This window comes from Microcebus murinus, chromosome 17 (assembly GCF_040939455.1).
Source record: "Microcebus murinus isolate Inina chromosome 17, M.murinus_Inina_mat1.0, whole genome shotgun sequence".
NCBI classification, from domain to species: Eukaryota; Metazoa; Chordata; class Mammalia; order Primates; family Cheirogaleidae; genus Microcebus; species Microcebus murinus.
Genome location: NC_134120.1, coordinates 35,910,351 through 35,923,339, shown reverse-complemented (window position 1 = coordinate 35,923,339; position 12,989 = coordinate 35,910,351). Strand labels below are relative to the sequence as shown.

Here is a 12,989-nt window from a genome sequence, read left to right as displayed (position 1 = left end):
TGGAGGGTGGTACTTGTTAGTGTGAATCAACCACACCCTGTTTGCTTGAGTTAAAAGACACTATGAGGATGAGTTATCATTGCTCTCCTTGTCATTGTTTGTTGTTTGTGTGATAAAGCCAGCTGCTGAGATGTTCTTTTGTGTCCTTGGTAGACTATGGTACCCCAAGTGAAGTACTTGAGTGCCTTGAGCTTTCGGAAGGAAACTGTAGCTCCCAGGCTTTTCTTGATCTCCACCACCACTGAGGTGGGAGGCAGAGCAAGGCAGTTCGTGGCTAGGTTGTGGGAGCCTGAAAGGCTTTGCCAAGCCTCAGCGGGGCTCAGGAGTTGCTTTTCCAGCCACTACGGGGAGCTGCTGGTGAGAGGGTCAGGACAAGCTCTCCAAACCCAGAGAGCCATTCGTGGGTGAAGGGGCTATAAAAGCCTGTATGCCGGGGCCCGGACTGAGTTCTTTCTGCCCTTAGCCAATAGCACAGTTTTTCTGCGGGGAGTGGAAGGTGCTCCCCCAGGTGACCACTGCTTGGACCCCACACACCCTGTAAAATTGAGTCAGTAAATGACGTGAAGGGTGTGCAAATTGACCTCCATCAGTAGGTGATGCTTGCCAGAAGGAACAAGATGCAATGTTGTTTTTGGGTCCTGTGACCAGCTATAGTCCCTCAGGAGAAGCACTCGAATGCTGTAGGTGGTAAGTGGGGCCTGAAACTTCCAGGTGATCCTTATTCTCTTCCCCAGCAAAGGCAGGTAGGGGAGTATGGCTGGGCAGGGCTGGGTTGGGTGAACCTGACCTCAGGCTCCATCAAAGCTGGCAAAGTAGCTGTTTTGATAGGGGTCAAAGATCTGCTCCCAACTTCTGGGCAGAGCTCCCAGGGAGGGACTGAATTGGCCCCACCCCACCAGAAAGTCTGCTTGTGGAGGCAGGTGCATCTGAGATTGACAAACCAGCAGTCTGGAGTGGGCCTCACTCCTTTAGCCGGTCAAGCCACCGAGCTCCCCCACTGTCAGAATTTGGCACCAATGATGTCAGGGTGAGTTGGTTCTTGGTGTGCTTTTTGGCCAAAGAATGACCAGACACACCGAAGTGCCAAGACCAGACTATTGTCTCAGTTCCCTGACTCCTTTCTTGGAAAAATCACCAGCCAGGCCAATACAACAGAGTAACCTCAGGCAAGGAGCAGTTTCACAAGAGCAGCTCTTTACTGTAGAAAAAAAAAAAAAAAAAAAAAACAGGTCTGTCTCCACGAGTGGAGAGAGACAGAACAACTCACTCTCCGACTGACCCACTCACTTCCTTCTGACTTCTCATATTGTTTCTTTTTATTAGCCTCATCTGGAGGACAGCTCTTGGGAGGTGTAGGATCTTTTCAAATCATCAACTGGTGTCCTCAAAATTCCATCTGCGTACAGGCGGTCACTCTAAGAAAGCCCACTTGGCAGGGGACAGTGAACTGCAATGCAGATTCCAGCTAATGACATATTAATTATCCTTAGATTACTCTAGCACTTTCTAAATCTTATTAGGCCTGGGCTGGGGAATTCCTAGATTGATAAAGCATTCCCTCCTTTCCCAGGTGTAGCGGTTGCTCGGGATAGGATTAGGGGTGGGGAAACACCAAAATGGCAACACCTGATCCTTCTTCCCAGATGGAGCAATTGCCTGAAACAGCAATAAAACAGGGAACACTCGTCCGGAGAAAAGCCAGAGATCCTGACTATCCACCTACCATCGTGATTGTGCAGGATCCTGGCCTGAGCTGAGAGTGTGGCCCTCCCATGGAGGAAGGGGTGCCCTGTGAGCATGCTGCAGCTAAGATCCACACTGTGCTCTCACCCCAGATCTGCCCATGTGGGCTCTCTGGCCTTCTGAGACCAAAAAGACCAGTTCCTGACCATGCCAAGGAGAAGCGCTCTGGTTCCGAGTTGCCCACAGGGAGCCTGAGCAGGATTGATGTCCCTCTGCCTCAGGGCATGCCCTGCTCTGATGGAGCCATCAGGTAAGCATCACCAGGGAGGGCTGGCAAACAGGGAGCCAACAGTATGAGCACCCCTCAGTCTGCTGCAGGACCCCAAGATGAAAGACCTGAGCCCCACTCTGTGTGGAGGCCATGGTGTGGTGTGGTGGCTCAGTTATCTCTCACTGCAGCCATAGGTGGCAGAGGGAAAGGGGAGGAAAAGAGTCTGTATGGAGGAATGCCAGCACTCTGGTTGTCTCTGACCCTCTCTTTGGGAGGTAGTCTATACAGAATGTCCAGGCTCTGGAATCATCTGGGAGCCACTTGGACCCCTGTAGCTCCTGCAGGGAGGATACAGAGTTGGGGAATGTCTGTGGGAATGAGGAGGATGATACCTGAGTTGAAGCTTCTGGGAGAGGACAAAGGTGTGCAGTTGGTGGAGAAGCAGTATGGCATCCGCTGTCCCTGCTGTCTGTGGGCAGGAAGTAACCGGGGGATGGGGGGACAGAATCTTGGAACCTGGTGCCCTGTCCACAAGAAGCTTCTAGTTCGCTGGTGGCAGCAGCCTCTGGGGTTGTGTGGGCAGAAAGTCTCTCCAGCAGCTCGGGAACCTACGGCTGCCAGAGATGTGAGGGAGGGAGAAACAAACTGCTTCACCTACCCTACTCACTGGACTCCAAGCCTCTCGGGGGGTTGATTTTGCTGATACCTTTCTTTTTCTTGTCTACACTGCAACTTCTTCCTGTGGAGTCCCTGAGGGCTCTGGCACCTTCCTTCAGACTCACATCTGATCTATGTCTGTCTGTCCGTTTTTTCTGTCTCATCTAAAACTTCTCCTTCTTACTGAGATTCTCTGGCAGCTGGTATCTCTGGTCGACAATCTTGAGTTTTTTATCCAGTTTTTTTGAGTGTGTTTATTATGAAGGAGTGTTGAATTTTATCAAATGCTTTTTCAGCATCAATTGAAATGATAATGTGGTTTATGTCCTTCATTCTGTTCGTGTGATGTATCATATTGATTGATTTGCATTTGTTGAACCATCCTTGTATCCCTGGAATGAATCCCACTTGATCATGATGAATATTATTTTTAATGTGTTGATAAATTTCATTTGCTAGTATTTTGTTGAGGATTTTTGCATCTATTTTCATCAGAGATATTGGCCTATGGTTTTCTTTTTTGTTGTGTCTTTGTCTGGTTTTGGTATCAGGGTGACACAGGCCTCATAGAATGAGTTTGGGAGTATTTCCTCTTCCTTGATATTTTTTGGAATGGTTTAAATAGAATTGGTATTAATTCTTCGTTGAATGCTTAGTAGACTTCAACAGTAAAACGACTGGGTTTTGGGCTTTTCTTTGATGGGAGACTTTTTATTACTGTTTGTATCTTGTTACTTATTAGTGGTTTATTCAGGTTGTGGATTTCTTCCTGGTTCAATCTTGGAAAGTTGTATATTTCTAAGAATTTATCCATTTCTTCTAGATTTTCCATTTATTGTCATGCAGATGCTCATGGCAATCTCTAATGATCTTTTGGATTTCTGAAATGTCAGTTATATCTCCTTTTTCATCTCTGATTTTATTTTTGTCTTCTGTTTTTCTTAGTCTGCCTAAAGGTGTGTCAATTTTGTTTATATTTCTAAAAATAACCTTTTATTTTTTTAAATTTATGTCTGCTGTGATCATTATTTCTTCTACTAATTTGCATTTAGTTTGCTCTTGTTTTTCTAGTTCTTTAAGATGTATTGTTAGGTTGTTTGCAGCTTTTCCCTTTTTTTAATGTAAGCACTTATTGCTATAAACTTTCCTCTTATTACCACTATTGCTGTGTCCCATAGGTTTTGATATATTATATTTTCATGTTCATTTTAAGAGAATTTTTAATTTCCTTCTTAATCTCTTCATTGACCCACTGGTTATTCAGGAGCATACTATTTAAATTATATGTGTTTGTATATTTTCTGATGTTCCTCTTGTTATTGATTTCTAGTTTTATTCTATTGTGGTCAGAGATCATACTTGGTATGATCTCAATTTTTTTAGAATTTTATTAGACTTGTGGTCTATTCTTGAGAATGATCCATGAGCTAAGGATAAGAATGTGTATTCTACAGCTGTTGGATGGAATATTCTGTAAATATCTATTAGGTCCATTTGGTGTATAGTGCTTATTAAATCCAATGTTCCTTTGTTGATTTTTCTCTCTGGATGATCCTTCTGATGCTGACAGTGGAGTATTGAGGTCTCCAGAAATTATTGTATTGGGTTCTTTCTCTTTAGCTCTGATATTTATTTTATATATCTGGGTGCTCCAGTGTTGAGTGCATATATGTTTAGAATTATTATATCCTTTTGCTGGATTGACCTATTTATCATTATATAATGGCCACCTTTGTCTCTTTTCACAGTTTTTGTCTTGAAATCTATTTTATCTGATAGAAAAGTATAACTACTCTACTCTTTTTTTGGCTTCTATTTTCATGGACTACCTTTTACCATCCCTTTATTTTCAGTCTGTGTGTGTCTTTATAGGTAAAGTATGTTTCTTGCAGGCAACATATTATTGGATCTTTTTTTTTAAATCCATTCAGCCACTCTGTCTTTTGATTGGAGACTTTAGTCCATTCATATTCAATATTATTATTGATAGGCAAAGACTTATTTCTGCCATGTTATTTAATTTGATTGTTTTGTGGTCCGTGCTTCCTTTCTTCCTACCTACCTACCTGCCTATTTATCTCTGGTATTGTCTTTTAATGTCTTGCTTTTTATTTTTTGTGTGTCTGTTGTAAGTTTTTTGATTTGAGGTTACCTTGACTTTGTAAAAAATATTTTATAACCAATTATTTTAAGCTTATGATAACTCTGCTTACAAACAAACAAGCAAAGAGAAATCTAATTGAAATTCTATGCTTTAACTCTATCCCTGCCACTTTATAACTGTTTGTTGTTTCCATATCTTTTTATACTATCTGTCAAAACATTGTTGTAGTTATCTTTGCTAGGCTTGTCTTTTAGTCTTCCTACTCAAGATAGAAGTGGTTTATACACTACAATTACAGCAATAGAGTATTCTATATTTGTGTACTTACTGTAACCAGTTAGTTGTATACCTTCAGGTGATTTCTTATTATTCATTATTATACTTTTATTTCAGATTGAAGACCTTTTAGCATTTCTTGTAGGAAAAGTCTGGTGTTGATGACATCCCTCAACTTTTGTTTGTCTGGGAAAGTCTTTATTTTTCCTTCATGTGTGAACAATATTTTTACAGGATATAATACTCCAAGGTTATGTTTTTTGGTTTTTGTCTTTTTCTTCAGCACTTTGAATATGTCATGCCACTCTCTCCTGGCCTGTAAGGTTTCCATCGAGAAGTATGCTGCCAGATGTATTGGAGCTTCTTTATATGTTATTATTTTTTTCATTTTTCTTGCTTCTCTTTTATCTGTGAGCTTTGGGATCTTGATTATTGAATGCTTTGAGGTAGTCTTATTTGGGTTAAAACTGCTTGTTATTCTTAGACCTTCTTGTACCTGAATATTGGTATCTTTCTCTAAGTCTAGAAAGTTCTCTATTGTTATTTCTTTTAATAAGCTTTCTACCCCAATCTTTCTCTACCTCCTGTTTAAGGTAAATAATTCTTATATTTGCCCTTTTGAGGCTATTTTCTAGATACTATAGGAATGATTCTTTCTATTTTATTTTATTTTATTTTTTCTCTCCTATTTTCAAATCTGCCTTATGAATTTAGTCCAGGCCCCAGGCTGTTACTGGTTGGTCAGTGTTTGGGCTATTTGGAACTCAGGTTTTGGGGCAGAGGATTTCTCTCTGGTCAGGGTGGTCTAAATGCTCCCTCCATGAACATCAGTGGAGTTCTGCCCTGTGCTGTGTTCCCCTGTGCCAAGGGATACCCTGGGTTTTAATGCAAAGTCCCATAGTCACTTTACCGTCCCTCTCTGGAGTGCACAGATTCGGTTTCTTGGCATGGTGGTGGTGTGATACTGCCAGGAGATGGGGGAAGGGTGGCCTAGGCAATGCAAGATTGTACTTTCTGTTCTCTTCAGTGACTCTTTCCTTAGTATAATGTTAAAGCCAGGTAGTATGATCTCTCACCTGAATTTTGGTTCTTCTGAAGGTGCTTGCTTGTGTGGACAGTTGTTGAATTTGGTGTTTGTGGAGAGGGATGATTGCTGGAAGTTTCTATCAGGGCATCTTCCTCTGCCATCTCTTGTATTGTTAATTTTACATCATAATATTTCAGTTATATGATATCAAGGAAAAGAAAAAGTAAACATCACTGTAGGACCTTACTTCCACTTCTGGGTAAGGCATTAGTGAGTTGTCTGTTGTATCAGGATAGTCATCATGTTAAGAGGAATTGTGACCTTATCATTGCCATCATTTGAAGATTTCATGTGGTTTTAGGAGATGTGTATATGTGCCAAGTTGACAAGGGATGGACTTGTAGTGGTGAATCCAATGTGTTACCTTGACTTGGTCCAGATACCTAGTAAATATTATTTCTGGTTGTATATGTGAGGTCTGGGTGAGATTAACATTTGAATCCATAGACTGAGTGAAGCAGACAACCTTCCCTAGTCTCATGGGCATAATACAATCTACTGAAGGCCTGAATAGAACAAAAGGTTGGGTGAGGGAGAATTTAGTCTCTATTTCCAACTTGGGATATTGCTGGGCTACACTTGAACTGGAACTTGCACCATTGGCTCTCCTGGTCCTAAGGCCTTTGGACTACAAACAACTAGCTCTCCTGGGTCTCTAGCTGGCAGATCACGTGCCTTCTGCCTTCCATAATCTTCTCAGCCTCTATAATCATGTGAGCCAATTTCTTATTTTTATATACATGTACATATATATACACATACATATATAAAATGTTTTGGTTCTGTTTCTCTGGAGAACTCTGACAATATGGTGATCTCACCTTCTTAACTGATCCTAAGTTGAAGCATTTCCATCCTTTTAATTCTTGGACCTATGAACGCTGGCTATCAAGGAAAGGCATTATATTACATTCAGAGTATATATCAGACACTGATTCACAGCATAACTCCTCAGTCCCTTGCAGTGAGTATGTGCACACTAGATCTGATGACAATTTATGTTCAATGCCTGGAGTCAGACATGGAAAAGCTGGCCTATCAAAGACCTCTGATTTGTTTCTCAACTAAGCCCACAGGGACCAACTTGAGCCCCAAAGAAGGAAAGGCTATAAAAACAAACAAATGAGAAAAAATTGAAAATAAACAACTTAAGAGACTGTTTCCACCAAGGACGTTTGACATAAATTGTGCTGCTTCAGATCCTAACATACAACAATGCAATGGCAGTCGAGGAGAGGCCCAAACTCTCTAACTCCATATGGATGTATTATAACTCTGGGACAATGAATAGTGAGATAAAGGTAATGACACCCTGAGATTTCTGCATCTTTGGGTCAGCAGAGCCAGGTACCAAGCATGTATATTGTCCTGTAGCAGAGAGCAAGCACCTCTCATGGAATTTGCAGGCAGCCAGTACAACATGACTTGAAGTGAACAATGGTGAACTGTCTGCTCCATGAGCACATGTGAGACATCCTGAGGCTCTCTGAAACAAGTGAGGAGCCTGGGGTTTGTCACTGAGGTCCTGTGGTCAAGCAGGTATCAGCTCAGTGTCATCCTGATATGACCTCCCTCTCATACCCATAGGCTGATGAAGCTGGTGAACCCTGGGTTACACCTCAGTAACTTGGATGAATCTCTACTTGTGGAAACATTGCCTTCTCATTGGGTATAATTTTTAAAACAACTATTTTATTTCAAAATATTATAGGGGTACAAATATTTTTGATTACATGTATCAATTTTGTTATACTTGAGTCAGGGTTATAAGTGTGCCCATCACCCAGATAGTGTTCATCATACCCATTAGGTAAGTTTTTGCCCATCCCCTCCTCCCCTCTTCTCCATGCTTGATTTCCACTGAGTTTTACTTCTCTCTGTGGACATGTGTGCTCATCAGTAGGTACAATTTAATAGCAAGTACATGTGGTGTCTGTATTCTTTAGATACTTCATTTAAGATAATGGTTTGCAGCTCCATCCAAATTGTTGCAAAAGGCCTTAATTCATCCTTCTCATGGTGGAGTAGTATTTCGTAGTATACGTATACCACATTTTGTTAATCCACTTATGAATTGATGGGCACTTGGGTTGATTCCACATCTTTGCAGTTGTGTCTTGATTAAAAATGTGTTATGATTTTTAATGTGTCAACTTGACTGACCTAAGGGATGCCCAGATATCTATAAAACATTATTTATGAGTGTATCTGTGCGGGTATTTCAGGAGTAGATTACACAGTCTAGCATGTGATGTAAATGCTAAAGAAGATCTGCTCTCACCAGAGCAGCCCAGCATCATCTAATCTACTGAGGATCTGAATAAAACAAAAAAGCAAAGAAAGGGCTAATTTACCCTCTCTGTTTGATCTGGGACACCCATCTTCTGCTGCTCTCAAATGTCAGCCTCCCTGGTCCTCAGGCATTTGATCTTGATCTGGGACTTACATCAGCACCCCACCCCCTCTACTTTGCCTTCATATTTGGACTGAATTACATCACTAGCTTTCCTGGTTCTCCAGCTTGCAGATGGCAGATCATGGGACTTCTCAGCCTCTATAATTACATGAGCCAATTCCCATAATAAATCTTTCCACACATATATTTTTATATATATGGGAATATATATGTATACATACATATTTATATGTATATCCTACTGGTTCTGTTTCTCTGGAGAACCCTGCCTGATACAAAATGTGTGTGTGTGTGTGTGTGTGTGTGTGTGTGTGTAAGCATGTGTGTGTTTAAATGAACTTTAAAAGCCAGGCTCAGGAATTAATTGTCTGAAGAACACTTTGAAAATTTTCACCTTTTATATAAAAAATAAAATTTAAATGCAACTTTCTAATATATGGACCTCTTTTACATAAGGCGTATCTCAATGGCCTTCCACTTTCCATGGTGGATAGGTTTCTGTACCTCAAATCCTTAACACACAAAGTTCTTCACTGTTTCCATAAAAGCATCATCTTTTTCTCTAGGATATGATAGTAAAGTTGTGATGAAGGTCATGTGATCTCACACAATTTCCATAAGCCAGGACAAAACATGGTCAAATGTCTTCATTGCAGAATGAGTCAGAATGTAAAGCTCTCATTAGTCATGTCTTTTGTAATTACAGGGAGCAGAGAAATGACTGGCAACATAAATATGAGGCATACATGTTTTGTTTTTACTTCTCCAATCTGAACTTATTCCAATGAGAGAGCTATAACAAAAGCCCCCCAGATCCAAATATTCACACGACAGGAAGAAAAGCCCCCTTCCCTGCTGCTTTCTAATAATGGCTGTCAGCAGCCAGTGATTGCGGGTTAGTCCCAGCCTGTTCTCAGATGGCTGCTTTCAGAAGCTGATGCTCTGGGTTGACATGAAGCAGCTGTTGATCTCTTCTTACTCCATCTTGTCCCCTCCCTCTACCAGTATCCAGAGAAAACAAGTGCATATTCTTTAACTGGTTGGATAAGCTGAAGGCTCTTGAGCTTAATTAGGGGAGGGAAGGATCTATTACTCCACTTTAAAAAATTGGTTTGGAAAAGCATGTTTCAAATTTGTTACACTGGTTCTCCTGGGTGCCTGTGCTACTGAGAAAAATATTTCAATCAGACAGGATGAAACAGGGTAGCAATGATGGTTTCCGTTTTGTGACTTCCTTTCTGTTATAAAGTAACAACATGATTCAAAGGGTCATGTCTGGAAAATTATTATAGCAAAGCCAAAAATCTCAACTATCTTCAAGATATAACATTGCAAATACTGGTTGTAAGTTTCCTGAAGAAATGGAGGAATGATAAAATAGAAAAATTGTAACAGTAAAATATTATCAATAGCAGTGATAGCAGTAATTTACATTTATGTAATGCTAATCAATGTCAACGTCTAGGATGTCTATTCAGTCTGGCATTCACAGCCCTCAACATCTCAAACTCAGCCTACATTTTCATCCTTGTGCCCCCCTCACATTCTCGCCACCAGCTACACCCTCCACCCTCAGTGTTCTAGCCACCTTGGACTACTCATCTCTCCCCTCACTACTTGAAATTTCCTGGATTTCATACCTTACTATGTCCCCTCCTTGCCTTTCTCTTTTCTTTTGTTAAAATCCTGTCTATATACTATCTGCACTCCCATGTCTATTACAGCACTATTCATTGTAATCAAGATATGGAGTCAATGCAAGTGTCCACCAAGAGATGAATGAGGAAAATGTGATACATGTGCACACACAGTAGAATATTACTCAGTTATACAAAAGAATGAAATCCTGTCGTTTGCAACAACAAAGATGGAACTGGAGGATGCTACATTAGGTGAAATAAGCTAGGTGCAGAAAGACAAATATTACATGTTTTCACTTCTATGTGGGAACTAAAAAATATTGAATTCATGAAGATAAAGTAGGTTATCAGAGGCTAATAAAGGGTAGCAGGGAGGGGTGAATAAATAGGGTTGGTTAATGAGTACAAAAATACAGTTAGATTGAAGGAATAAGATCTAGTGTTTGGTGGAAGGGCAACTATGGTTAAAAATAATTATTTTTTAAAATAGTTTAAAAAATAGTTTTTAAAAATAGTTTTTTAAAATAACTAAAAGTAGCATTGGAATATTTCTAACAAATGATAAATACTTGAAAGGATGGATATCCTAATTACACTGACTTGATTATAGGTTGCATGCTTATATTAAAATCTCACATGTACCCCGTAAATATGTACAACTATTATATATCTATAATAATTAATTTAAACAAATTAAGAGATAAATTTAAGCAAGCTTATTTTTTAAAAGAACTATTTTTCATGGTGGTTAAATCTTTTCCAAACCAGTAAGAATTACTATTTCTCTCCTGTGTTCACCTGTTACATTTTGTTTGTACTTCTAGATAATATTTACAATTCTTTTCTTTATATTAGTGTTTCTTATTGTGGTAGAGAATGCTTCCTGGTAACTCTTATCACCTTCTTCCTCAGTATTAGACCTTCTAATTTTTGTAATAATCCATTTCCCAGTCACCATTACAGCTAGGAACAGCTTTGTGGCTAAGTTTTGTCATAGGGAAATACGTGGACTTGGTATGTAAAAAATCCAGAAAATATGTGCCCTTTTCTTAAAAAGGAAGGAAGTGCTCTTTTTTTCTCCTCTTTTTCTCTTGCTGCTGTTGAGAATGTAGATGCATGGTATATTCTTCCATCTGTTTATGTCCAGGGTCGGCAGAATCAACATTGTTAAAATGTCTATACTACCCAAAGTGACTAGAGTCATTGGAATCCCTATTAAAATACCATCATTTTTCAGATATAGAAAAAATAATTTTATGCTTCATATGGAACCAGAGAAGACCCTGTATAGCAAAATCAATCCTAGGCAATAAAAACAAAATAGGTATCAATTTACCAGACTTCAAACTATACTACAAGGCTACAGTAATTAAAACAGCTTTTTACTGGCACAAGAACAGGGACATTGACCAGTGGAACAGAACAGAGAAACCAGATATAAAACCATCCTCATATAGCTAACTAATCTTCCACAAAGCACACAAAAACATACACTGGGGAAAAGAATCCGTATTCAATAAATGGTGCTGGGAAAACTGGATAGCCACATGTAGAAGAGTGAAACAAGACCCACACCTTTCACCTCTCACAAAAATCAACTCACGCTGGGTAACAGACTTGAACCTTAGGTGTGAAACTATTGGAATTCTAGAAGAAAATGTTGGAAAGACTCTTCTAGACATTGGCCTAGGCAAAGAATTTATGAAGAAGACCCCAAAGGCAATCACAACAGCAACAAAAATAAACAAATAGGATCTGATCAAATTAAAAAGCTGCTTCACAGCCAAAGAAACTGTCAAGAGAGCAAACAGACAACCCACAGAATGGGAAAAAATTTTTGCAAGCTACATATCTGATAAAGGGCTGATAACTATAATCTATTTAGAACTCAGGAAAATCAGTAAGAAAAAAATCAAACAACCCTATCAAAAAATGAGCAAAGGACATGAACAGAAACTTCTCAAAAGAAGACAGAATAATGGCCAACAAACATATGAAAAAATGTTCAACATCTCTAATCAGGGAAATGCAAATCAAAACCACAATGAGATGTCACTTAACTCCAGTGAGAATGGCCTTTACCAAAAAGTCTCCAAACAACAAATGCTGGTGTGGATGCCGAGAAAGAGGAACACTCCTGCACTGCAGGTGGGACTGCAAACTAGTTCAACCTCTGTGAAAAGCAATATGGAGATACCTCAAAGCAATACAAGCAGATCTACCATTTGATCCAGCAATTCCACTACTGGGCATCTACCCAAAAGATCAAAAGTCACTTTATAAAAAAGACACCTGCACTCGAATGTTTATAGCAGCACAATTCACAATTGCAAAGCTGTGGAAACAACCCAAGTGCCCATCAATACATGAGTGGATTAATAAAATGTGGTATATGTATACCATGGAGAACTACTCAGCTTTAAGAAACAATGGTGATATAGCACCTCTTGTAGTTTCCTGGATACAGCTGGAACCCATTCTACCAAGTGAAGTATCTCAAGAATGGAAAAACCAGCACCACATGTACTCACCAGCAAATTGGTATTAACGGATCAACACCTAAGTGGACATATAGGAGTAACATTTATTGGGTGTCGGAAGCGTGGGAGGGGTGAGGAGGGGAGGGGTATATACAACTACAACGAGTAAGATGTACGACATTTGGGGGATGGACATGCTTGAAGCTCTTACTCGAGGGGGGAGCGGGGGGTGGGCGATATAAGTAACCTTAACACTTGTACCCCCATAATATGCTAAAATAAAAAATAAATAAATAAAATAAAAATGGGAAACCCGATTCATTTCTGAAGATTTTGTTTATCCCCCCCTCAAAAAAAGAATGTAGATGCAATGGC

The 12,989-nt window shown here is 39.8% G+C and overlaps 1 long non-coding RNA gene across 1 annotated transcript in view; it reads left to right on the top strand.

The window, feature by feature from the left end:
• LOC142861565 (uncharacterized) overlaps positions 1-12,728 on the top strand; it is a 52,903-nt gene extending 40,175 nt beyond the window's left edge. Inside the window, exon 6 of the long non-coding RNA XR_012912789.1 lies at positions 1,644-12,728. This is a non-coding gene — a long non-coding RNA (uncharacterized LOC142861565). The remainder of the gene's footprint in view (positions 1-1,643) is intronic.
• The last annotated feature ends 261 nt before the right edge of the window (positions 12,729-12,989 follow it).